The sequence below is a fragment of the Triturus cristatus genome, chromosome 3_2 (assembly GCF_964204655.1).
Source record: "Triturus cristatus chromosome 3_2, aTriCri1.1, whole genome shotgun sequence".
NCBI lineage: Eukaryota > Metazoa > Chordata > Amphibia > Caudata > Salamandridae > Triturus > Triturus cristatus.
Window position 1 is genome coordinate 363,453,342 of NC_140584.1, and position 27,330 is coordinate 363,480,671.

Below are 27,330 nucleotides of genomic sequence, written 5' to 3' on the forward strand. Positions count from 1 at the left end.
ATGTAGGAACTGCCTTTGGCGTCCACATTGTGTTGCCCATTTTCAGGGCACTGCCGTAGGAACTTAAAAAAAAGCCTGCCAGACAGAAGTAAACTCCTAATCTGATGGGCGATCTGACCACAGCTTTGGTGGTTCAGCGGTGGTGCGGCAGCGGGGCAGACACTGCCAAAGTTATAATCAGGACCTATATGTATTCCCTCTTGGCCAAGATGTAGTGTCCCAGGTCTCGATTGAATGTTGTGCACTCAAATGATGCTTGTCTGTAGAGGATAGCTTGGCAAATTAGTAAATGCCCAACCCATGCATGTGATAGGAATACTGAGTCAGATTCAGTAGTTTACAGGTATTACACTCACATTAAAATACATGTCCAGTCATGGTTATTACTTGAAACAAAGGTATAATTCAACAAGTACCTAAAACGTTGGAACTATAAAATCAGGAAAAATGGTGCAAGTCTTATATTCCTAGCCCAAACCATTCAAATGTAACATTCAATGCAGGTTTTTAGACAGTGGTCCTGGTTCCACGGTTTTTGGAACAGTTTGGGTTATTTGCACAATTTTGCAGAAAATATCAACTATGGAGAAATGAAGCAATGCGCTATGGCATTTCAGCACCATGCCTACCTCTAGAGCAAACAAGAGTGTAAAATACTTTAAAACTGACAATTGTTTTAGAAATCCCAGGTTACCTTGGCAGGAAAGCTGAGAGGCTGACATTTTTGCAAATAACCCTGAGTCTAAATCAAAGACAGCTCAAAGTGTGTTATTGTCCCTTTCTCTTGCATTTTATTAGTCACGTTTCAATTTTTGTTACTCCTGGAGTGCTAGGGAAAATATCAGTAAAAAACAATCAGTCATGGTCAAGAAGACATTCTGGTTCCTCTGACCTAAAGGTTTTTCAGGTTAGCCAAGGGACTAATAAGGTACATAAACAGCAACTTTAAAGAGTTATATTTCAGCAACCACTGGCTAGGGTCAAAATTCTAGGTGGCACATTGAGACCTAGCCTCTTTCTTTGATATGGTAAAGACCTTTTCATCCTTTCCCTTGAAATGCTGCAAGTGTCTTGCTTGCATGTAAAACAGGAACATAGGATTTCCTCCTGTCTCAAAGTCGGGATGGTGGATTCAACCCAGGGGGACATAAGGCATGTTTACAGTATAGCATGTAGCAGGCACAGGAGCCTGTAAGAAGCTAGATCACTGCACAGACTTGCTAGAGCATGGGAGCCCCAAGTGTGGCTGGTGGGCACTTCCTTCTTTATCCAGGGCAAAGCTGATGACGGCCTGTGCTAACCCCACTCAAGAATGAGGGTACATGGTAATCACAATACGGAAAAAGGTATTCACAAAGTCAACAAGCAAAGTTCAGCAAGGAAGGGTGATCGCCAGGCAGTCAGTGTGTATCACACCTGGAGTATAGTTTGATGTCAACTTGCCTCCTCATCATCTCGGTGGGGTCTAGAGAAATTGAAGGTGCACTGGGTTAGGTCCTCAGGTCTCCTGGAGTAAGTAAGGATTCTCTACGGAAGCAGATCCTGAAGCGCTCGAGGTATGGTTTCATTCTTGGGGAAACAAGGGAGATGCTGCTCCCAAAGTCCAGAAAGAAACTGGGGCAGATGTGTGAAATTTTCTCAAAAACAAAGTTGTTCAGTATGGTCAATAAAAGCACCAACTTTTATTATTATTGGCAGTTCAGACAGTTACCCCTTTCAATCAAGTTGAATTCAATATTTAACGTTTGAGTAACAGCCACTTAGGTCCAGGCTGGCTTTGCAGGCCGTCCTCGACTGTTGAGATGGCAGATGTCTGTTTCAGGCTGCCCTCGGGACAGCCTATAGATGGAAGGTATCATTCTTGGGCTGATCAGACTTGGCCTACTCCTATCATCCACTATGGTCGCTCTGTCTTTGTGTTGATGCCACCCAGGAGTGGCTCCTCTGGGGTGAAATCTGTGTATTCCAGCAATACAGATTCTTGACGTGGGGAGTGAAGAAGAGGAGGTGGTATGACCCTGCTATTTCTGTGGGCAGGCATCTAGCCTTTAATTTGTTCAAGCACATTCCCCACCCATACACTCCTTATAACCCTACCATAGAAGAAGCGTCAATCTGAGATAAGACACTTTGGAAAATCTCCTGCTTTCTGCTGAGTTCATGGGTGCACATGTGCGAGGGAAGCAGCTTTACTCATTTGCTTTTATTCCTATTCCTTGTTTGGTATTTCACAGATAATGAGTGTATTGTGTGTAGGGGGAGGTGGCGGTACGGGTGCACAGCCAAGGTCCTGTCTCCAGTGGTCATTCCGCGGGCTGTTGGGGTTGCCAGATTGCTTATTGTCTCCGGCAGGCACTCTGTAAGTAATACAATTGGAAATAACAAATAATGTTCTTCTGGGAGCCATGTTTGTGGTCTATTCTAATGAAAACAGCTGACCCGATGCTCCTGAAAACAATCAATTCTAAGAGGAGAAATCAGGGTTAGAAAAGTTGTGTCCCGGTGGCGTGGATCCATCTGGTTACCCTCATGATTACTAAGTCCACATCCCCATTCCGTGATGCAATATCTTTGACAAATTGGGTCAAGCTCCAGTCCCCAACTGTTCTAGGACTGGAGCTGGAATAAACATTTGACCAGTTGCATATTAATAATGTGGGAAAGCATTTTCACTATCACCTCAGCTATAAACACGTAAGTATAATTGACGGGTTAACAGTCCTCAAACACATTGATAATATCAATGTGTTAGAGGACTCTTAACCCATCACAATGTGTTAGAGGACTGTTAACCCATCACATTGTGTTAAAGGACTCTTAAGCCATCAAATATACTTACCTGTGGTCATTTTGTAAACTGAAACCTCTTTTATATGTCACCTACTGTCACTCCCTCCCCCTTTTCTATGTTTTGTTCACTTGGGACACCGAGCACATTGTCTGTCTGATTATATGATGCAAAAAGTAAAGGCTTAGTAAAAATACCTCTGGAAATCTATGGTGTGTTGAATTTTGACTCTCTCTCTGACATTCCACTCCCACGAATACATGCCATTGAGCGCTTTAATTACCTTATTTCATACCCATAGTCCACAGGAACCATAGTTCCCTGTTATATAATAGATACCCTGGTTCCTTGTGAGTGGGGTGACCCTTGCTCTAGATACATGTTTATAATACCAAGCACTTCTTTAGCCTTAGTGGCAGACAAAGTCCAAGTTCTTTACTTCTGTGCTTGTGTGTTCCTCCAGCGCCTGCAATAAGAAAGACAAGGAGGGTTTGTGAGCAAATAGAGCATTGTGACTTCAGGTGATATAAAAATAAAAAAAAGGACTGTGACATCAGAGTGAGGGCCACATATATTGCATAACTCTTATTACAAGCTCAGTACTGTACTCATATATATGTTTATTCTTATCAGCTGGAAAAAAATCACAACTCAACAGACACTCTGGTTTTCTATAGCTTGATGTCATATAATTACAGATTATGCTACCTATCCTATACTTAAAATAGTTGCAACGGACCATTACAGTAATCTGTACTTCATTTGCAGTAGCTTCCCTTGCTACTATATATATATGTAATTGAAATAATTGGGCAAATTGGTGCGGGTGACAATAATTGAACTTGTCATAATATCATATTGTAGAAACCCACATTTTTGTGCTTATTTTATTAATGTACGCACTCTTTCTTGAACAAAGACTTAATTTAGAAGCAGGAACACACAAGGCACCGCTGCTGTGCATCTCTGTGTTCCTTCTTCGGCGCCCCCTCGAGGTTTGATCATTTTACAGATGTGTTAATATTTGGAGGTGCCTATTTCGAGGAACTCCCTTCTTGTTCTAGTCCTAGTTCAGTGAAATAGATGAGGCACAAAATGGCTGATACAATCTTGCAACGTAGCAGGGCCAGCGACGAAAGGAGAGTCTAACAAATCTACACTCATTGACAAATGGATACTTTAACAAAACAAACGGGGATATGATCTCTCCTTCACCAATGCCAGCTTGCAAAGGCATCCACATTTGTCATGCTGCGAAGGAAAGCAGCCCGGATTTTGTTTTTATAATTATATGCGCTAAGGATGGCATTTATTTTGGAGCAGATTTCAAGAATATTAATACAAGGGATGTGAGGTATAACTGAAACAACAGAATGCATTTACATTGGTGAGAATAACTGATGCCTGAGGGAACTAATTGTTTTAAACATAATTTCTTCCATAATAAACATGTTTGAAGCCATTCAAATATTTTGTAGTTCTTTAATATTATAAAACTGGTTTGTATAAGAAAGCCGGAAATACCTGCTATTTACAAAGAACTCTGGCAGCACAAAGCATTGCTTATGCATGTTGGCTAGGCATTCAGGGAAAGATGAAAGGGTGTGTTTTGTCATACAGTGGCGCCATTCCAGTTCCTAAAAAGTAAAATGTTTTGCCTATTAGTATTTCTCTACCTACAGTCACATTTTATAATCTTCTGCTATTTCATTCATAAATATTTTTGTTCCCCCAGCATTACAGTTAAGGTCCATCAGTAATTACTACCACAGGGTTTTCCCTAGCTGTATTTCCAGACCACAGACTAGGTGCAGTGTAGACACCTGGCCTTGTCATGCATGCTTGGGAAGAGTTTAAATTATCTGATAAAGTTAAGCAGTGTTAACAGGGTAGTAGCCCCCCCAAACAAATCCTGGTTTTAAACCATACAGTGGCTAATTTGTAAAAAAAATACGTGCCGGGGCTCTCATCAGGAGGCAGCTCGCACCAGCCCATTTCTCCTGTTAGCAGAACGTGAACAGAACAGAACCACGAAAGCAGGGAGAGGATGTGGTGAAGTTTCCAAAGCTGCCGACTTTGGAGTTGGGGAATCAGGTTTGAGTCGCAGCATCGGCTCAACATCTTGTGATTCTGGGCAAATCACTTGGGGGCATATTATCAAGCCAGGCGATAAAATTATCGCCGCTTTAGTGGCAGAGAAATGCCGCTAAAACGGCGATAATGGGCTTGATAATATGTTCTACGGAATTCCAATAGAAGCCTGTTAGACCTGGCATCATTGGCATGAGTCTCTCCTCCATTTTTTTCTGTTTGCCTCCTCTGTTTACGATGTTTTTGCTGGATTATTGCTTTGGGCACTGTGCCACTGCTGATCAGTGCCACAGTGCAAGTGCTCCCTATGTTAAATTGTTACATTGATTGGTGTTACCATGATTGGCTTGGTTGACTTACTGTTCAGTCCCTAGTCTAGTGCACTGAGTGTGCCAAGGGCGTGTAAGTTAACTGCTGCTGGTGGGCTTGCAGCACTGGTTGTGCCACCCACAGAAGCAGCGTGTAAAATGTGACTCAGGCCTGCCACCGCAGCGCCTGCGTGCAGTCCCTGACTGCCATGTCGACTTGGTAAGGAAACCTACTTACCAGTCTCTAAACCTTCACTTTGCCACATTTCGGACACCTCTATGGTAGGCCCTAGGGCAGGGTGCATTGTTGGTAAAAGGTAGGTCATGCCCTGATGTGTGTGGCATGACCTAATAGTGAATCACAGCCATTTTCGTTTTTCACTATTGAAGGGCTACCTGCCTCCAATAGGCCAGACTGGGCAGACTGATTATTAACTCCATTATAATCTATCTGACTCAGGGAGCATGGTAGCAAGTCAAGTTTAGTATCCCTGAACTCAGAATTTAATAACACACCCTTTAGGATGGATGGTTTTTAAATTCTATGTTTGAAAATAGCACTTTTAGAAAGTGGCTATTTTCTTGTCCAACTATCTACCGGTCTCTGCTGGTTTGGTGTGTGTGTCAGGGGCTGGGTGGCCCCAGAGGTCTGAGTGAGTCAGTGTGGGGTGAATGGGGCGTTTACACATAGAGTGAGGGAAGAGTAGCCTGCCCTGCCTGACACAATACAGGCTCCGCCTCCTGCTGGGCGACTGATAGCCCTGCTCCTGCCAGTGACAATACTGGCTCCGCCTCCTGCTGGGCGGCTGAGGACTCTGCCCTGCTCAGTGAATAGGCCAGGTGCCTCTGCCTGGCAACACCCACAACAAACCTGAGATGGTGGGAATCGCCCTGCTTGGACAAAGGGAACAAAGGGAAAAAGGGGTATAAGAGAAGGACCCCTGAACCAAGAACTCAGATCACTTCTGACAAGGAAACCTGTACCAAGGACAAGAAGCCTGCTGATCTAAGGACTTGCCTCCCCTTTCTGCCAGAGTGCTGTTTTACTGTGGAGGAACCTGAAAGCTGCTTCTTTATTTTTGCCAAGGAACAAGGAGAGAGGAACTTGGTGTGTACTCTCTGAACACTTGCTAGGAAATCTCCAAGGACTGGAAGAGTGCCAGTCTCCTGTTGAAGTCACAGGGCCAAAGGACTTCACCATCTACTGAATTGCTGAATTGCTGGAAAGTGTTGTTTCCAGTACACAAGGGAAAATCTGCAGTCTCGACGCCAGCAGCAACGCCAGTGAGCAGTGGGTATCGGCCCCGGCTCCAAGTGACCCCGTCTCGACGCCGGTATCGACGCCAGTGAGGAGTGAGTATCGGCTCTGCCTCCAAGCGACCCCGTCCCGACGCCGCTGCTGATCGCATCGACTCGACGCCCGTCTCGACGCCGTGAGCGCTGCTCCGGCCCGACATCCCTCGACGCCGCTGCGGATTGACCCGACTCCGAGGCACGATCGACGCCGACCCCGACGCCGACATCTCGACGCCGTGGATCATCGTTTTCTTCGTTTCTCAAGGTACTGTACTTGTGGGGTCTGTTGCAACTCCAGGCTCGACGTAGCGCTCCTCGCGGTCGACGCCGAACCTTGGGAATCTTGTAGACTCGACGTCGTGTGACTCCTGTGGGGGTTACATTGTTGCCAAAGAACTGTGCTCAGAAGAATACTTTGCTAAAGAACTATTTGCCAAGAAGAAACCTTACTTGAACTATTATTTTTCCTTCCAAAGAGTATTTATTAAGACTGTGGTATATTTTTGTCGTTATTTGGTCTTGTGCTAAACCTTATATAAAAATACTATTTTTATAATAACTTCTGTGTCGTGTCCATCTGTAGTGTATCCACTTTATTACTGTATGTGGTCATAAATGCTTAACACACTGCCTCTGAGATAAGCCTGTCTGCTCTGCCAAGCTACCAAGGGGGTAGCAGGGGTTATCTGAGTGTGTAATCCCCTTTCCCTGACTAGAGTTGGTTGGTCCCTATTTGTCAGAAGTGTATACCTCTGCCAACTAGAGACCGCCGGTTCTAACATTGGTGGCAGCGGTGGGATTTGAACTTTGCATTTATGACTCATGTGCAGTGATTAGTGTACGCTACATAGTGAAAGCAGACCATAACGCAGCCACAGTCCGTTTGGTAGGATATCCTATTTTTGTTCTCCGCTTTCCTGGAGCTTATTTTCTTAAACACTGCCAGTTTTGACCATGGAGAATGCCGGAGCTGCTACACCTGTGGAGAATGTTGTGGGGGAATTTGATAAGGAGAAGATAGATTCCTACACGCTAAAAGATCTAAAAGGATTTTGCAAGCAGTTTAAAGTTCCTACCACAGGTGTCTCAAAGAAAGAGGGCTTCCTCAAAGCGCTGAAGGCCTGGTTAGAGGCCAGAAATCCCTCTGATCCGGTGGTGGTACCGGAAGAGGAAGAAGAAGAGGAAGAGGAAGAGCCCACAGGTGGGCCAGTGTCATCTCCAGGCAGTAGTGCGTCCTCTAGGAGCCTTTCCCCCGAAGAATTAGAAGACAGGGAGAAGGAGAGGGGGTACAAGTTGGAAATGGCAAAACTCAAATTAGGAGGGCAGTTGGAATTAGAGAATGCAAGAAGCAAGAGAGAAGCTGAAATGGAGAGCAAAAGATTAGATTTTGAGAGAGAGAAATTAGCGTTTGAACGTGAGAAGATGGTGAGGGAGATGGAGCTTAAAACTAAGAGTTTAGAGTTGAATCCCTCTGGTGGCAGCACTCCATCTGTGCCTGCAGAAAGTAGGTTTTATTTTCCTAAAGATGTGATCAAGGATTACAGTAAGAATGAAGATATTAGCCAATGGTTTAAAGCGTATGAGTTAGCATTGTTGGCCCACCGGGTCCCTGAGAAGGATTGGGGAACGGGGTTGTGGAGCCGCTTTACAAACGAGGGGAGAGATACCTTGTTGAGCCTTCCTGCTGAGGATAGGATGTCTTATACTCATATGAAAGATGCTTTAATGCTGAGATATGGCTTAACTCCAGAAAAGTACAGACAAACCTTTAGAGAATGTAAGAAGTTGCCTGGTACTACGTGGGTTGAATATGTGTCTTTTTTCTGCAGAACCATGGATGGTTGGATAAAGGGTAGCAAGGTTGATAGTTATGATGCTCTTTATGATTTGTTTGCTTGGGAGCACTTGTCTAATAACTGTTTTCCAGAGCTACGCCAGCACCTTGTTGATAGCAAGCTATCTAACCCTAGAAAACTTGCTGAGGAGGCGGACCGCTGGGTCAGTACCAGGGTCCACAAGGGTCCAGTGGGAGACTCAGCCAAAGGTGGGCAGGGTCCCCAGCAGAAGAGTGGGGGGGACAGGGGTAAACAGAGGGAGTTTCAGAAAGGGCCCCAAAGTAGTCCCCAAGGGAACCAAGGGAAGGGTTCCCAGCCTCCCCCTGTAAAGAAGCCAGAGGCCCCGACAGGTAAACCTGTTCACAGGGGCCCCATGACCTGCTATGCCTGTAAGCAGGTGGGACACCGTTATTATGATCCCCAGTGTCCCATGAAGGATTCGAATGCACCGCCGCGTGCACCCCCTCGTCAGGTAGCGAGTGTAGCCCTGGGAGGGGAGGAGATGGGTGCCCCCGGTGGGTGGGGTCCCGCAGAAATGTCCCTGGTCTCTTTAGGAGACGTGGAAATGGTCCCTCCAACCCCTCTGCCTAGTAACACTAAGAAATATAGGCAGTGGGTGACCATTAATGGCCATAGGGTGGAAGCTCTCAGAGACACCGGAGCGAGTGTGACAGCTGTCAAGTGTCACTTGGTGTCCAGAGAGCAGGTGGTCCCTCATGCATTCTACCCCGTTGTAGCTGCTGACAACTCACAGAGTAAGTGTGAGGTAGCTCAAGTTCCTTTTGAGTGGGGGGGGGTCTCAGGTACTCTTCAGGTTGCTGTGAGGCCCGCCATGCCTGTTGATTGTCTCTTGGGCAATGATTTGGAGGACTCCCCTTGGGCTAAGGTGGAGAGAAAAGCGCATCTGGAAATGTTGGGTCTGCCTGAGTGGGTGTGTGCGACCACCCGGTCCATGTCAGTCAGTAAGGGTGTTGATGGGGGCCCGGAGCCTGAAAGTATGGCCCAGGTCCCAACCGTGAAGAGAAGAGGCAGGGGGCGCGGGAAACCGTCCCCCATCGTTCCCGCGGTCCAGGAGGGAGCAGACCCTGAGGGGGATGCCCTGGAACCGACAGGAGAACAAGTGGCCGAACTGGGAGACCTGCCCGAGCTGACCCATTGGCAGCAGGATGGTGGTCCCTCCAGGGAGGAATTTTGTGCTGAGCAGAAAGTGTGCCCTTCTCTTGTGGGTATGAGGCAGCAGGCCTCAGCCCAAACGACAGGTGATCAGTCAGGATCACATTGGGTCTACTGGGAGAACGATCTCCTGTATAGCGAGCCTAAGGCTGCTGAACCTGGGTCAGCCCGTGTGCTGGTGGTACCCCAGCGCTTCAGAGCCTTCCTACTGGGGTTGGCTCATGACGTTCCGTTAGCTGGACATCTGGGGCAGGACAAGACCTATGACAGGCTTGTCACCCATTTTTATTGGCCCCAGATGAGAAGGGATTCAGATATCCATTGTAGGACCTGTCAAACTTGCCAGGCAAGTGGGAAAAGTGGGCGGAAGCAGAAGGCTCCCCTCCAACCTTTTCCCGTCGTCAGTACCCCCTTTGAGCGAGTGGGAATTGACATTGTGGGGCCACTGGACCCCAAGACAGCCATGGGCAACAGGTTTATCCTGGTCTTGGTGGACCATGCCACCCGGTACCCGGAAGCCATCCCTCTCCGAACAGTGACGGCCCCCGTGGTGGGACGGGCACTGATGGGTGTTTTCTCCCGCATGGGGTTCCCCAGAGAGGTGGTGTCAGACCGAGGCACCAACTTCATTTCGAATTATATGAAGTCCCTGTGGAAGGAGTGTGGGGTAACCTACAAGTTTACCACTCCTTACCACCCTCAAGGTAATGGGCTGGTTGAGAGATTCAACCGGACCCTAAAAGGCATGATCATGGGTCTTGAAGAACCGATGAGGCGTAAATGGGACGTCCTCTTGCCATGCCTGCTGTTTGCTTACCGTGAGGTGCCACAGAAGTCTCTAGGGTTCAGCCCCTTTGAGCTTTTGTATGGTCACCCGGTAAGAGGACCTTTGAGTCTGGTCAAAGAAGGCTGGGAGCAATCTCCCAGGAAACCTCCCCAGGATGTATATAGTTACATGCTGGCCTTTAGGAACCAGACTCGGCGCTTCAGAGATCTTGCTCAGGCAAATCTGGAGGCCAGCCAGGAAGAGATGAAGCGGTGGTACGATCAGAATGCCACTCTGGTTGAGCTTCAACCTGGTCAGAAAGTTTGGGTCATGGCCCCTGTGGAACCTTGTGCGCTCAAGGACAGGTGGACTGGACCGTTTGAGGTTGTGGAGAAGAAGAGCGATGTCACCTACTTGGTGGACTTGAAATCTCCCAGGAACCCCTTAAGGGTCCTGCATGTCAACCGGTTAAAGCCCCACTTAGAAAGGTCCGAAGTGGGCATGCTCCTTGCCACAGATGCTGGGATGGAGGAGGAGAGTGAGCCTCTTCCTGACCTCCTGTGTGCAAAAGAAAAAGATGGGTCAGTGGATGGTGTTGTCCTCTCTGACACACTGACCCCTGAGCAGCAGCAAGATTGTCGCCATCTGTTGGTACAATTCCCTGATCTGTTCTCCTTGATCCCTGGTGTCACTCAGTGGTGTGTCCATGATGTGGACACTGGGGACAGCACTCCTGTGAGGCACAAGGCCTACAGGGTGACTGACAAGGTCAGAGCATACATCAAGGAGGAGGTCTCCAAGATGTTTGCCTTAGGGGTGGTTGAGTCCTCTAGCAGTCCTTGGGCCAGCCCAGTGGTCTTGGTCCCAAAGGCTGCAGCGCCTGGTGCTTCACCAGAACTTCGGTTCTGTGTGGATTACCGAGGACTCAATTCGGTCACCAAGACTGACGCGCACCCCATCCCCAGAGCTGATGAGCTCATCGATCGGTTGGGGGCTGCCCGGTACCTTAGTACGTTTGATCTAACGTCTGGGTACTGGCAGATCGCCTTGACTGATGGGGCAAAAGAGAGGTCTGCATTCTCCACACCAGATGGGCACTACCAGTTCCGTGTGATGCCCTTTGGGATGAAGAATGCCCCTGCCACATTCCAGAGGTTGGTTAACCAGGTATTGGCCGGGCTGGAAGATTTCAGCGCCGCCTACCTGGACGATATAGCAGTGTTCAGCGCCAGCTGGGAGGAACACTTGCGCCACCTCCAGGAAGTGTTGTTGGCCCTGCGCAGAGCAGGCCTCACAATCAAGGCTAGTAAGTGCCAGATTGGGCAGGGTTCAGTGGTGTACTTGGGGCACCAAGTAGGGAGCGGCAAGGTGGCCCCCCTGCAACCCAAGATAGATACCATCCTGGCTTGGGAACCGCCCAAAACCCAGACTCAGGTGAGAGCCTTCTTGGGTCTCACGGGTTACTACAGGAGGTTTGTCAAGGGGTATGGCAACATTGTGCACCCCCTGACCTCGCTGACTTCCAGGAAGCAGCCGAGACTTGTGATCTGGACTGACGCCTGTCAGAACGCCTTTGACACCCTGAAAACTGCAATGTGTACAGCACCGGTCCTCCAGGCACCCGACTTTTCAAAAGAATTCATTGTCCAGACAGACGCTTCAGAGCATGGTGTGGGGGCTGTTCTGGCACAGATGAATGAGGAGGGCCGAGACTTACCTGTAGCCTTCATCAGCCGGAGGTTACTTCCCAGGGAACAAAGGTGGAGTGCGATAGAGCGTGAGGCATTTGCTGTGGTCTGGGCGCTGAAGAAGCTAAGACCCTACCTGTTTGGGACTCACTTCCGGGTTCAGACAGACCACAGGCCCCTCAGATGGTTAATGCAGATGAGGGGTGAGAACCCAAAGCTGTTGAGGTGGTCCATTTCCCTACAGGGGATGGACTTTACGGTGGAACACCGCCCTGGTACAGATCACGCCAATGCTGATGGTCTGTCCAGATTTTTCCGCCTTAGTGATGAGGACTCCCTGGGTGAAGGGTAGTTCTCCCCACATTTCAGCTGGAGGGGACACGTGTTAGACCTGGCATCATTGGCATGAGTCTCTCCTCCATTTTTTTCTGTTTGCCTCCTCTGTTTACGATGTTTTTGCTGGATTATTGCTTTGGGCACTGTGCCACTGCTGATCAGTGCCACAGTGCAAGTGCTCCCTATGTTAAATTGTTACATTGATTGGTGTTACCATGATTGGCTTGGTTGACTTACTGTTCAGTCCCTAGTCTAGTGCACTGAGTGTGCCAAGGGCGTGTAAGTTAACTGCTGCTGGTGGGCTTGCAGCACTGGTTGTGCCACCCACAGAAGCAGCGTGTAAAATGTGACTCAGGCCTGCCACCGCAGCGCCTGCGTGCAGTCCCTGACTGCCATGTCGACTTGGTAAGGAAACCTACTTACCAGTCTCTAAACCTTCACTTTGCCACATTTCGGACACCTCTATGGTAGGCCCTAGGGCAGGGTGCATTGTTGGTAAAAGGTAGGTCATGCCCTGATGTGTGTGGCATGACCTAATAGTGAATCACAGCCATTTTCGTTTTTCACTATTGAAGGGCTACCTGCCTCCAATAGGCCAGACTGGGCAGACTGATTATTAACTCCATTATAATCTATCTGACTCAGGGAGCATGGTAGCAAGTCAAGTTTAGTATCCCTGAACTCAGAATTTAATAACACACCCTTTAGGATGGATGGTTTTTAAATTCTATGTTTGAAAATAGCACTTTTAGAAAGTGGCTATTTTCTTGTCCAACTATCTACCGGTCTCTGCTGGTTTGGTGTGTGTGTCAGGGGCTGGGTGGCCCCAGAGGTCTGAGTGAGTCAGTGTGGGGTGAATGGGGCGTTTACACATAGAGTGAGGGAAGAGTAGCCTGCCCTGCCTGACACAATACAGGCTCCGCCTCCTGCTGGGCGACTGATAGCCCTGCTCCTGCCAGTGACAATACTGGCTCCGCCTCCTGCTGGGCGGCTGAGGACTCTGCCCTGCTCAGTGAATAGGCCAGGTGCCTCTGCCTGGCAACACCCACAACAAACCTGAGATGGTGGGAATCGCCCTGCTTGGACAAAGGGAACAAAGGGAAAAAGGGGTATAAGAGAAGGACCCCTGAACCAAGAACTCAGATCACTTCTGACAAGGAAACCTGTACCAAGGACAAGAAGCCTGCTGATCTAAGGACTTGCCTCCCCTTTCTGCCAGAGTGCTGTTTTACTGTGGAGGAACCTGAAAGCTGCTTCTTTATTTTTGCCAAGGAACAAGGAGAGAGGAACTTGGTGTGTACTCTCTGAACACTTGCTAGGAAATCTCCAAGGACTGGAAGAGTGCCAGTCTCCTGTTGAAGTCACAGGGCCAAAGGACTTCACCATCTACTGAATTGCTGAATTGCTGGAAAGTGTTGTTTCCAGTACACAAGGGAAAATCTGCAGTCTCGACGCCAGCAGCAACGCCAGTGAGCAGTGGGTATCGGCCCCGGCTCCAAGTGACCCCGTCTCGACGCCGGTATCGACGCCAGTGAGGAGTGAGTATCGGCTCTGCCTCCAAGCGACCCCGTCCCGACGCCGCTGCTGATCGCATCGACTCGACGCCCGTCTCGACGCCGTGAGCGCTGCTCCGGCCCGACATCCCTCGACGCCGCTGCGGATTGACCCGACTCCGAGGCACGATCGACGCCGACCCCGACGCCGACATCTCGACGCCGTGGATCATCGTTTTCTTCGTTTCTCAAGGTACTGTACTTGTGGGGTCTGTTGCAACTCCAGGCTCGACGTAGCGCTCCTCGCGGTCGACGCCGAACCTTGGGAATCTTGTAGACTCGACGTCGTGTGACTCCTGTGGGGGTTACATTGTTGCCAAAGAACTGTGCTCAGAAGAATACTTTGCTAAAGAACTATTTGCCAAGAAGAAACCTTACTTGAACTATTATTTTTCCTTCCAAAGAGTATTTATTAAGACTGTGGTATATTTTTGTCGTTATTTGGTCTTGTGCTAAACCTTATATAAAAATACTATTTTTATAATAACTTCTGTGTCGTGTCCATCTGTAGTGTATCCACTTTATTACTGTATGTGGTCATAAATGCTTAACACACTGCCTCTGAGATAAGCCTGTCTGCTCTGCCAAGCTACCAAGGGGGTAGCAGGGGTTATCTGAGTGTGTAATCCCCTTTCCCTGACTAGAGTTGGTTGGTCCCTATTTGTCAGAAGTGTATACCTCTGCCAACTAGAGACCGCCGGTTCTAACAAAGCCCATGTTAGATGTGAAGGACATCTAACATGGGCTTCAATTGGAAATCCGTAGAGCATATTATCAAGCCCATTATCGCCGGGCTTGATAATATGCCCCTTAATCTCCACGTGCCTACCATAAACGAATGTGTCCTTAACTGGAGCTTGTGAAAAGCCCGGGGATGATGATTAAGTGCCGGTGCTGAGCACCGGAAACCACCGGCTCAAATTAAGCACTGGAAACAAACCTCTAATGGTATCCTTCCAAGTTTCCATCCATCCTTTCGCAAATCCATACTTTTACTCTTCTGTTTATCCTTCCAATTGCTTCTTTTCAGTTTTAAATTAGCACATACTTGGCCCAAGGGCATTAGAGAACTTGATTACATGACAATTTGCTTTGTGGGGCACAAGAAGATTAAGGGCTTGATTTAGAGTTTGGCGGACAGGTACTCCTTTACAAATGTGACAGGTATCCCATCGGCCCTATTACAAATGCCACAGCATATAATGAACTTGTAATTAGGCAGACAGGATATCCCTCACTTTTATAACAGCGCAACCAATCCACCAAACTCTAAATTAGGCCCTATGTGATTCGCCTAGAATCACTGGATGTTGACCAAGCCTAACATGTAAAAGCTGCAGAGCAACTTCGCTTGCTTCCCTGCATTGTGTGAAGGATTAGTAAATATGCCCCTAATCATCCACGACAATGGATGATCCAAGGTACATTACTTATATGACCAACATAATTTATCTATTTGTTTGGTTGCATAACGTCCACGGGTGAAACATGCAGTATGTGTGTTAGGTTGCAATTTACCCTCCTAAAAGGAATTTAAAGAATTGTTTTGACGTACATTTAGGTAGACTTTCCTACTTATATTTAAATTGTATAACATGTCTTACAAGACCAAAAATGCTTCATTTTGCTAAATATTGAAAATTGTATTCGTTTGTTAACTTCTATTTTTAATACAAATGTTCCAAAGAGGATTTTAGAAACATTGTTTATTTAAACTTAATCCAAGGTAGCCTCTAAACTAGTTGTGTCCATCTCCCACTTCCTGCCCTGTCTGTAATTAGATTACCCTCAGCAGAGCTCTGCCTAGGCTTAGGTCTGAAGTGTAGTTGTTAAATTCCCAGTATAAGAAACACTGAGGCATATTATCAAGCACGGCAATAAAACTATCGCCGCTTTAGAGGCAGACAACTGCCGCTAAAGCGGCGATAATGGGCTTGATAATATGCCGCAGAGAATTCCCATAGAAGCCCATGTTGACACCAGAACAAGGGCTTCTATGGGGATTCTTAAGGGCATATTATCAAGCCCATTATCGCTGCTTTAGCAGCAGTTTTCTGCTGCTAAAGCGGCGATAATTTTAACACCGTTTCTTGATAATATGCCCCACTAGTTCTTGTTATGTATCAATACAGCTGTGAGATGTCCATTAGCAGGACAAAGAAATGTAATTACTGAACATCACACTCCAGGAGCACTGCCCTATACTTGCTAAAGCAATATGGGGGGACAGGAGAAGTTTAAATAATTGGTCACCACAAAGGGAAGGCACGGAGATCTGGAAGTTTCATACACCTTAGGGATTGAAGCAAACCCTGCCAACGACTCTTTGGCCCCTCTTGCCTGGAATAGCATCAATACAGGATCGTTTTGAATAGGCCATCCATCCACCTGTGTGCAGAAGGTTGGTTTCTCATTTTAACAGGCAAGGCCAAGGGTGGGCCCATGATCGGACTGGCCAATAGGACAGTCTGGCAATGCCAGAAGGTCTGGTCTGGCAGGTTGGTTTGGGCTGTTTCTGGGCCTGTTTTATGGTTTGGTGACCTGATTTTTAATGTTGATTTCTCTATTACCGCAAACATTACCTTTAGGAAGCAAAATGCATGCTGACTCCCATACCTTTCAAAAACACCTATACAGTGTGTCTTTGCAAGTTTAAAGCTGCCCCAAATCTAAATGTGGGAACACTTTTTAGCTATCTGATTCGCAAATGAAGGCCACTTTTATTTTGGTGCTGGGCCTATTTTCTCTCTCAGATTATTATGGGCTTTGACAGCTAAGTTAGCATTCCTCATCGTGAAAAACACTAGAAATTGAGGTTTTTTAAAATATTTTGCTGATAAGTCACGTAACGTGCTGCAAAGGCTTGGGAGCACAACTTGAGAATGCTGCATGGTTAAACCAAGGATTTTCACCAACCACTGTACCGTTATCCCTATAATTGATAACTCCCAACACCTTGAAATCGGAACATACCAATGAACTTGGATAAGACAAGAAAGTGACTACTGTGAGTGTAACACTGTCTACCTGATGAATGCCTGAGGACATTAGTCCTGCTTCCCCATCAGCTTTCAAGTGAATTCTCAAGAATCAGTTAAGCTGGCCTATTCAAGTGCACAAGGAGATAAAGGATAAAAATAAGATCCTGCGAGAAGAAGCAGTAGACCATATTGTACTTGACTTTGGCTAATTCCTGGCTGAAATGAATAGCTGAGCCAACTTCCCTCTGTGCCCTTGTAACCTATACGCTTTCCCTGCATGCTTGCATGAGCAGCACACGAAGCTCCCAGACATGCAAGAGGAAGATATTCAGCGTTCTGTAAAGTAAGAATTTAAACAATTTACAACACCTGGAATTCTGGGACAAGGTGCTGAGGCCTGCCCAAAGAAGATGCTCTCAAGGCAGATAAGATTTCATGGTCTGTACCACTCTGGGTTTTTGGCAAACATTTAAAAGACACCACAAAGGTGCAATAAAAAGTATTAAACCCCTTTGAGCCATGGTTGGCTCAGAATCCAGCCTTACCCCACTGACCAATTTCTGAGCTCAAAGAAAGCGACTCATCATACACCTGGCAGGTGGCCCTCCAGTCCGCCAGGATAGCATCTCCATGCCACAGAATGAGAACGTCCCACCCCATTTATTGCTCTCTAGCTGTCTGGTGGGGATTATTTGTTGAAAGTGGATCTGCTGCTGCAGTGGATGCATTTAAGGCAAAGCTGACTACCGAGTGGACACGCCATGTCATTGCAGTCTGTTTGGCATTCTTTTTCTTTCACAGAAAAAAAAGCTCAAATGGGAGTTTGTTTATATGAAAGAGAAATGTGGTTGCAATGACATGCAGGGAGGTTTCACTTTGTTGAGGTTTATTGTTTATTTCCCTACTCTTAAATGGCATAGTGCATTTATCCCCTTGAGGGATACCAATGCAGACAAAATATACAGTGGGGTGACCACCCCAAATAGGGTGCCATCCGCATGCCCTAAAGGTGCTGGCCTTTTAATGAGATGGTTCACCACCATTGAATGACCACAGTCGGGCTAACAGAGGCCCCACCAGCAATGTCTCCGCCAGTGATCAATAGCATTTCTCCCTTCTCTAACTGAGGCAAGAGAGCCACAAGTCTGGTAAGGAAGGAGCCCAATTATTTGAGGGGGAGGGGTCCCAGTCCTACAAACCTTAGATTTGGTCCAATATCCCAATATATAGAGCATAAGCATGGAAAGTACTCAAAGTTGCCCTGGAAGCAAGAGGACAGTGTCGAGTTTGGCCAACTCAGAACTTTTGACACGAGAATTTGACATTTCTGGCCTTGTACAGTCCATCCCAACCAGAATATCCTGCCTTGCATTCCAAAATAATTAAAGTGCACTGGAAGATGGACAATCCTCCTGTCAAGGCACCTACCCCGACAACACCAACTCCTTATTCTCCAACCTCAACCATACCTTCTAGCCCACATCTTTCACTCATGTGCCGGCCAAAACACACTCTTCTAAATCCAAGACGTCAGCATCATGGTACAAACATGAACTCACAGACAGGAAACATGCAGTCAAATCCAAGAAATGCAGTGGCACCAATGTCACCTAAATGAAAAATTTGCAGCCCCAATGAACCTCCCTGCAACATATATTGAAACTCACCACAAAAAGAAAGGCTACACAATAATCATTGTAGAAGCAACCTCTTCTAAGCAATTGAGTTCTGCATGAAACTATCTCTTTACTCATGTATCAAGCTTTCTCAAGGGGAAATACAATGCTATCAACATCGTCCTCAAAGATAACAATGACAACGTTTGACAGAACATTGAAAGCACAGTATTCCCAGTACTTTTAGAATATCACCTCCAGGTGGACCGAGATGGACTCACTTTCATTCATCTCAACTGGGAACCCCCCCCCCAGCATCCACAACTTACTGACTTCCAAATTACATTAATGCATCATCTTAGCATCAAGAGGCTGCACCCTCAAACTATTCCTCAATACCATCTATAACTGCTTCAATCACTATGGGCCATATGTATCAATGTTAGGTTTTGCGATTCTCAAACAGCAAATTTCTGGGAATTGCTATTTGAGAATCGCAAAACGCTATGTATGTAGGATTTGCAATACATTTTGTGAATCCTACATATTCCTTAATTGCGAATTCCAAATACTGCGAATTATGGCGTTTGCGATCGCAATTTTGCTTCATAAATATGGCCCCATATCTTTCTGAACTCTCCCAAGAACATGCAAATTGTACCATTCATGAAGAACCCACACATGGACCATAACGACGAGCCCAACTACGTACTAACCATGACACACCTAGGAGTAAAATCTTCAAAAGTTGGACCCATCCAAGTCCTCAGTTGCATATCCCAAATCACTGGCAGCAGTGACATTTCTTTTTTAATCCTACTTGATCACTATAGAGCTTTCAGCAAGGTTGATCATCAAACACTTATGAACACACGCCCCTCAAAATGAGCTTTGATAAAATTGGTATTCAATATTTCCCATCCAACCTGAATAAAATATCTCTGTTCATCCAGTTGAGCACCTCAAATAGTTCCCCTCAAATTCATCTTCTCTCCATTACTCTCAAACCTCAGTCTGGATCCCCTTTGGATTGTACAAGCTGGGAAGAAATGAAAGAGTCACCAGCATGTGAATGCCACTAAACTTTACCCAAAAGGCACATCAGGATAAGATGGCACTGGATTCAGAGTTCACATTGTCTTAATTTTAGATCTGGATTTCTAACTTGTCCTTGAAACTCATACCTCTTAAGACAGTGTATACGCTAATAACCAATGACAACTAATATTGAAGTGTGAAACTTACACTTTACAAACTAGGCAGGCTTGACACCATGTAAACAAGCCTGCATTTAACATTAGGGACTGTTTATTTTCACCTGCAGATAAGAACTTCTCTTTCAGGATCGCCTGACCCCTATCGCTCCCTGTAAAACAGAGCACTCCTCTGTAGTGAAGGAGTGAGAGAAACCTGTCCATTCTCCTTTTATCTCAAAAAGTGTACATTTCCTTTTGGGGCTAACGGGATCTGCTGGTGTGATTCAAATAATATTTGGGTGAACACAACCGTGTGGCTGTTTTATACAGCTGCGGACCTTGCAGGTAAGAGCAGTGGGGCCAGGTGAGGGGGGATTTCGATGGACGATGATGAGGAATTATTTATTTATTTAATTTTCCCATGTCATCGTCCATCTAAATCCCCCCTCACATGGCCCCACCATCCCACCGCTCTTACCTGCATGGGCTGCAGCTGGTTTTATATGCATTGCAGTCTTCTGGCGATGTACGCCAGTGGGCCAGGGGGGAGTGAACAAGCGTTGCAAGGCATGACAAGAACAGAGATATTTTAGTGCGAGTCTTTTGTGAGCATGTGAAATATTAGAGCAACTGCCCTAGGTGAGTAAACTTTTAGAATGGTACAGATTTGACTATGATGTCACTTTGTATGAAAAAACGTGGGGGCATAGAATCAAGCACGGCGTTAAAATTATCGCCGCTTTAGCGGCAGAAAACTGCCGCTAAAGCAGCGATAATGGGCTTGATAATATGCCGCAGAGAATTCCCATAGAAGCCCATGTTGACACCAGAACATGGGCTTCTATGGGAATTCTCAAGGGCATATTATCAAGCCCATTATCGCCGCTTTAGCGGCAGTTTTCTGCAGCTAAAGCGGCGATAATTTTACCGCAGTTTCTTGATAATATGCCCCGTGGATGCTTATTATCCCACCACACACACACACACATATATTGGGGGGGCCGAAGGACTACATTTGTAACTCAGAAACGGAGCAATTGTATAGACCATAGGATTAGTATATGTTACCGTGGCCTGGTTAGGTATGCAAGCAACACACACAAAAGTGAACACAAATAAATAATGGTTTGATTTACAACTAGCTAATCGTGCATTCACAGCACCACTACTACATTATAGGATCAGGGTGGAAGACTTCGACATTTGCTGATCCATTCTCTCATAATTTCTGTGTAGATTGGTCGTTTCCACAATGTCAGTAGTTCAGGGTGCTATGAGGTGGATGGAGAGAAGCGGGTGTTAAGTTCTGCCCTGACGTTAGGAGTGAGTGGCGCCAGCCAAGATGGAGGGATAGATCGTACCAAGAGGTTAAATGTGTGGGGGGGGCGGGAGGGGGGACTGGGAGAGGCATTGGGAGAAATGGGGGAACATCTCAAATAAAAAGTGTTTAGCATAGCACAAGGGATGATTAAGAAGTGGCATGTGCTATAGTAATTTTGGCTGCAATATTTTATGAATTAAAACGTACTGGACTGGAATAGGTTTGTCCTCGGACCTGAAAGCAGTAATTGGCCGAGGTGCTGAGACACAAGCTGTAAAATGCATTTAAATCATGTAAAACATAATTTAAAGTGCTCCCTTTCTCTTGGTTTATTAATATCCGAACAACCTCTGTTGAATACGTATTACAAACCTCTTTCTTTGCTTTGCTTGCCCAGGTAATTACATTAAATTGCCACTTAGGAGCCCTGGCTGCGAGACCGTGAAATACCTTGTGTTAGGAATGCAGATGCGTAGACTGAGAGAGTGCAGCAAAGGAGAAATTAACCAGTGTTAACACACTCTTTACCTTAAAAGATATAAAAACATAGAAAAGCTGAAGTACTATCTACTCTGGCTTGTAGCTTATTAACGGTTGCTAAATTACATTTCTGTTGTGAACTTAACACATGATTAATGCATGCAGAGCGCAGGGTGGTGCCCATGCGCACACAGCTCATGGTAGTTTTCCAATTCTTAAAATAGTAGGACTTCTCACTGTGTGTCACTTGGTTACAGAGCAAAACCAAAGGAAATGATGGACGTAGTGTTGAACATTGCAAGCACTCACCCCCAGTCAACTGATCTGGGTTTAATCCATCAGCGTTCTTTAGCCCACTCTGCCACCCCAGTTCAGACATGACCATATGCAAATCAGTCTGACCCTGTGCCTCATGGGAACAGTCCAGGTCTGTGGTTACAGCATCTTTTAGGTCCCACATGCAGTCAGCTTTTAGATGTCTGTTGTCAATTCCTGTTTGAGGTACCAAAACGTACAGTGGGCTTTGAGCCAAGCCTATTGCTTACCACAGTGGCATGTTAAGGATTTGGGGTGCCTAGCAAGATGTATTTTGGGGGTCCCTGTAAGGCACAAAAACAGCTGAAATGTCTTAGCAAGGACCCCAAAACTCCTGAAGATGACACAAGGTAGACAGAAAGAGTCAAAAGTAGAGAGAGGTTTAGATATAGAAATAGAACAGACAGAGGTAAAAGATAAGACGTTTTAATTCCCAGGGGTGGGGGGCATTGTATGGTGGGGGTTCTGGGCAATTACCCACTTTGCTCATGCCTTAAAACGTCTTTGGCATACCATTATTTGACTTTCTTGTCATTCTCAATTGCTTACTTCTTATTCAATGGCTTTCCTTCCTCTTCTTGCGTTTGGCCCGTCTCCTGGAGCATAGCTTCTTTACTATCCTTTTGATAAGATAACTTGTATTTTCAAACGCTTACATTTTTGGTTTCTTCTGTCTTCAACATCGCTCTTATTTCCTTGCTTCTCATTGGTCAGTGATCCAGGGTTTACTTCCTCTTCCACGTGTGCTTCTCCTTTAAATGGAGCATGGACTAATTACTGATTGATTGCTTTCTAGATGTCCTTCTGCTGTTTGCCCTAGGACTAGGGTACTTTTTTGTTTTCTTCCCATAGTCGTTCCTTACATGTCATCTTGCTCGTTGCTTGCACCTGCCCACCTACTCTCATTGTTGTTTGACTCCCTACCCCTGTTGTTGCTTATCCTCCCATCTTTGTTTTATTCCCAGGCCCACCAGCCAAAAAAAGTGCTATGACACAGCCAGTGCTAACCGCATCATATCACTTTTTTCTAACTTTAATAATGCTTCTTTAGCTTGCCACCATAGCTGCTTATTGTCCTATGGCTATTGCCCCTTCACGCTAATTCTGTCACCACTTGTATGCTCACAGTACTTTTTGCATCACTAGGGTCGACGCTGTTCTGATCTGAACTCTCGCCTTCATAGTCTGCTCTACAAATTCTGGGGAAACTGTGGGTGATTTTCATTTGCCATTTCTGACTCGGTTTATTTGTGTGGCACTGATTCATAATGCATGTGTTAGTGGTTTGCAACAGATTACCCCCCTATGAGTTTGAATATGAGGGTGATGGAAAATGAGCTGTTTTCATGGCTTGTCCAGTAGCTCAAGCCATGCTCACTTTAGTGGTTTAGTTGGTGAGTGTTACCAGGGTTCACACACAATAGGTCATGACCCGATTATGGGTTGCGGCAAAAACCAAAACGGTGGTTTCACCCAGATACCACCTGGATCCAAGTAATGTGTTCTATGATTGGTTTTATGCTCTTCCAAATATAGAATTAAGGGGTAAAAGAATCCCAAAATGTAGTTTTCTGTGTCATACATACTGAGGAAATAGGAACTCATCTTTGGTGTTTTTTTGGTATTTTTCCTTTTATTTGAAGTCATGTGCAGGAGACAGAAGACATCCGACACGTGTGTTGCCCAGGGGCTGAAAAGCCAGGGCTTTCTCAAGGCAGGAAATTCTCTTAGCGGTTGGTGTTGGTTATAGGAAAGCAATAATCACGCGGGTGAAGCCGCGAAGGACGGGTCCGGACCCTTCCTTCGCAGCTAAATCCAAAGATATGCCATAGTATCTGCGGATCTTGGTTGCTGTTCCAGAATTTGCCTTCTTGAAAGTGCCTGAACTTCATACAGTAATTATTTAGCAATGTTCTCCTCAAGCGTTGTGCCCAAAACAAGCTGTTGTAGGTTTTGGCCTCTGTCGCCAATCTATATGCATTTATTTACTCCTTTCAGATGTCCAGTACTGTAAATAGCAGAAATTACTACTGCTGAGTTGATTAGTATTTGTTTCAGGAGCGCTAAACATACTGAGGTATCCTGGAGGTATTTGAATTTCCAATGCATTTCTCATGTCAATACGTGCTTTTTATCTCATCATTTTGATTGCTGTTGTGCTGTGCACTGTTGTTCCCCTCTAGGGGTGCTAAGATCTGAAGCCTTGGTCAGCAGTATTCAAAACTAGAATGCAATGTTAGACCTGACACCCTTGTTGTGATTCCCCCATATTTTCTTCGCCTTCACTCCTTTTTTGTGGAATACATTTTTGTTGGCTCTAGACCTCTGAACCCTTTACCACTGCTAACCAGTGCAAACCTGCATGTGGTCACCCCAGTAAACATGGTTAAATAGGGTGACACCCAATTGGCATATTTAATTTACTTGTAAGTCCCCAGTAAAGTGGCATAACACATACCAAGTGCTGATAAACTAAATACCACTAGTTATCCTGCAGCACTTATTGTGCCACTCAGCTAAGTAGCCCTTTAAAACCTTTCTCAGGCCTTCCATTGCAGCCTGCAGTGCAATTTTAAACTGAAATATTGACCTGGCAAAATAAACCTTTTTCCAGGGCTTCAACCTTCCTTTTTAATAAATATAAGTCACCAATAGGCTGTGACCTAAACTGCCCACAGGACAGGGTGCATTGTATTTAAAAGTTGGGCAAGTCCTTTTAAGTTTTACATGTCCTGGTAGTGAACATCTCTCAATTTCATTTTTGACTATTGCAAGGCCTACCTCTCCTATAGGATAACATTGGTTTACCTTATTACATTCAATAAATGATAACCTTTTGTTTGGGTCTAGGTAGGAATGTCGTGTTTGGTGCCTGAGGAACTGTAGTTTAAAACCGTCTTTAATGGTAAAATTGGATTTCACAATTCTGAAAATGGAACTTTTAGAAAGTTCAAGTATACGAAAAGTGACAAATGGAATGCTAGAATTAATCTCAGCCACTTGTAATTACTCGGGGATACATCCAGATCCATCGTTATTTTGCACACATGCCACCTCAGTTTGGCCCTTGTTTTGTATACATTAGTATGTCACCCTAAGTAGGACAGGTATGCCCAGATGTCCAGATGTGGCTCCCCTGCACACTGTGTTACTGGCAACAAGCTATACCTGGCTAATGAGCCCATAACGTGGGCAAAACCGGTCCTGGGTCACTTGTCTTTTGGTTCATGGAGGACCTGGCTTGGGAGTTCGGGCTGGACTGTTCCCACTGGAGTAGGGTCAAGACTGATTTGCGTATAGTTAGGTTGACACTGAGGTGGCATGGTGCGCAAAAGAATGATGGATTTAACCCAGATCTTTTGACTGGTGGGAATGTTTTGATTTGTTCTGCATTACCTCCATCAATTGAATGTCTTTTACATACAACACAACAGCCTGGAGTTCCTGCCCTGGGATCATTTATTTTAAATATATTTTTGCTGCACACACTCTTCTTCACCTCTGCTACGAAAAGCCTTGATAGTAGAGTTGTCAAACTAGTGCATGTAGGTTGGCCACCATGTTACCAGTCATCACCTTTTTCAAATCATTTAATCAAGTGACTGTTGGCCCGATGTAGCCAGCCCAAGTTGATATACACTAATATCGTTAAAAAAACATACAAAAATATAGTTTTTTAATATATGTATAGTTTTAAAATAGTAAATGTAAAATATTTTGATATATAACATGAATATAATATAAATTAAATAAATGTAAATAATATTTAATACTATGTATAAATATATACTTATATAAGCACAGACTCACATATATATGTGTCTTTTTGTTTATATATACATATATAGAATGTAACACTTTTATTAAAAATATCTATTGTACATTATATTGAAAATCTTGGGTAATTCTCTTAAATTTACTACAATAAAAAGCAGGCTTCCACTGTGGTCCCTAACAAAAGGGTCTGGAGTCCCGGGGCAGAAAATGGCACGGAGGAGGGGCCGTTCGGCCCACCTCCCTTTAATCAAAATACATTTTAAAATAAAGGAATGGCCTGGCCCCGGGGAATAGGATTATCAGGGCCAAAATCAGCCTGGGGAGGGGGGCCACACAGCCCCTTCCCTTTAAAAAAAAAATAAAAGGGCAACCCCTGGGGAATGGGTTCCCCTGAGTCGAAATCGGCCTTCAGAGGGGGGCCTCCCTTTAAATAAATAAGGGCGACCTTTAGGGGAAGGAGGCCCCGGTGCCGAAAATGGGTCAGGAGGGCAAATGCACGGCCTCTCCTGTTTATTACAAACATTTTTTTTAAAGGGTCAGGGCCAGGGGGATGGGCCCCCTGGGACCAATATGTCCATGGAAGAGGGGACACATGACCCCCCCTTCCTAAAATATATTCTAAAAAATGCCGGCAACTCGCTTGAGGCCCTGCCCCCTTTCCCCACTACTCTGCAAACGTTCCTCCTGGCACGCTCCTGGTTGAGGGATGAAGTCCCCTTGGCTCTTGAGGGTCCTTAGGAGCCAACAAGACCTCCTGTTACCTCTCAGAGCACTGCTGGTGGGGGCCAAGGCCCCCCTGCCACCTGAGGGCCTCAGGATTAAAGTGGACCCCTTCCCCAATGAGTAGTGCACCAGGAGGCGCGTTTGCAGAGTGGTGGAAAAAGGGGGCATGGCCTCTGATGCCCTCTCAGCAATCTACCTGTGTGGGTCTTACTGAAGGTAACAGGAGGGCTAGTTGGCCCCCAAGGACCCTCAATAGCCAAGGAGACTACATCCCCCAACTAGTAATACACCAGGAGGTGCATTTGCAGAGTGGTGATGAAACGGGGTGGGGCCTCCGTCAACTTCCCCAGGCTAGCCATTTTTTTCTTTTATTTAACTTTTATTAGGGAGGAGTGCTGTTTGGCCCCCTTCCCATGGCTGATTTCAGCCCTGAGGATCCCACCCCTGGGGCAGGTCTTTTTGGAACGGGGTGGAAGACCATGCAGCCCCCCTCCCTTGGCCAATTTCGGTCCAGAGGACCCTATCCCCCAGGTATAGAGGTGTGCGGGCACACTGCTCCCCTCCCCATCCCTATTTCAGCCCCAGGTACCCCACCCATTGAGGGCCTAACCTATTTGAAATAAGGGAGGCGTGACTCATTGCCCCCCTCTCTGAGCTGATTTTGGTCCCATGGACCTCATACATCAGGGCCCGGCCTATTTGTTATAACCCCTCCCTGAGCCGATTTTGACCCCTAGGTCCCAATGCTCCGGGGCTCGCCCATTAAGAAATAGAGATGGGGTGCCTCGCGGTCACCCCCGGACGATTTTGGCACCGGGGACCCCATCCCTCGGGCCTGGCCTCCATTCTGGGTGTCCTGGTCTCACCCAGGGCACCTAGTGACTTTCATTGGGGACTGCGGGGGAGCTTGAAGGCCGCCACGGTTCCTGCCGTCTCCCCGTCTCATTGCTTTCAGACAAAGAGAGCTGCTGAACATGCAGCTCCCTCTGTCTGAAAGTAATTTTGCTCTAATTCCAGCAAGCAAGAGCATTTCAAATGCTAGCTGGAAGCAGAGCATTTGCTGTGGCTTAGCGGGAGCAGTAAAGCT

The 27,330-nt window shown here is 46.1% G+C and overlaps 1 long non-coding RNA gene across 1 annotated transcript in view; it reads right to left on the minus strand.

The window, feature by feature from the left end:
• Positions 1–764: 764 nt before the first annotated feature.
• The window catches only part of LOC146857383 (uncharacterized), a 127,933-nt gene continuing 101,367 nt past the window's right edge, over positions 765–27,330 (minus strand). The window contains exons 4-5 of the long non-coding RNA XR_014979900.1: positions 4,313–4,425; positions 765–3,254 (exon numbers count right to left, since the gene is read on the minus strand). This is a non-coding gene — a long non-coding RNA (uncharacterized LOC146857383). The remainder of the gene's footprint in view (positions 3,255–4,312; positions 4,426–27,330) is intronic.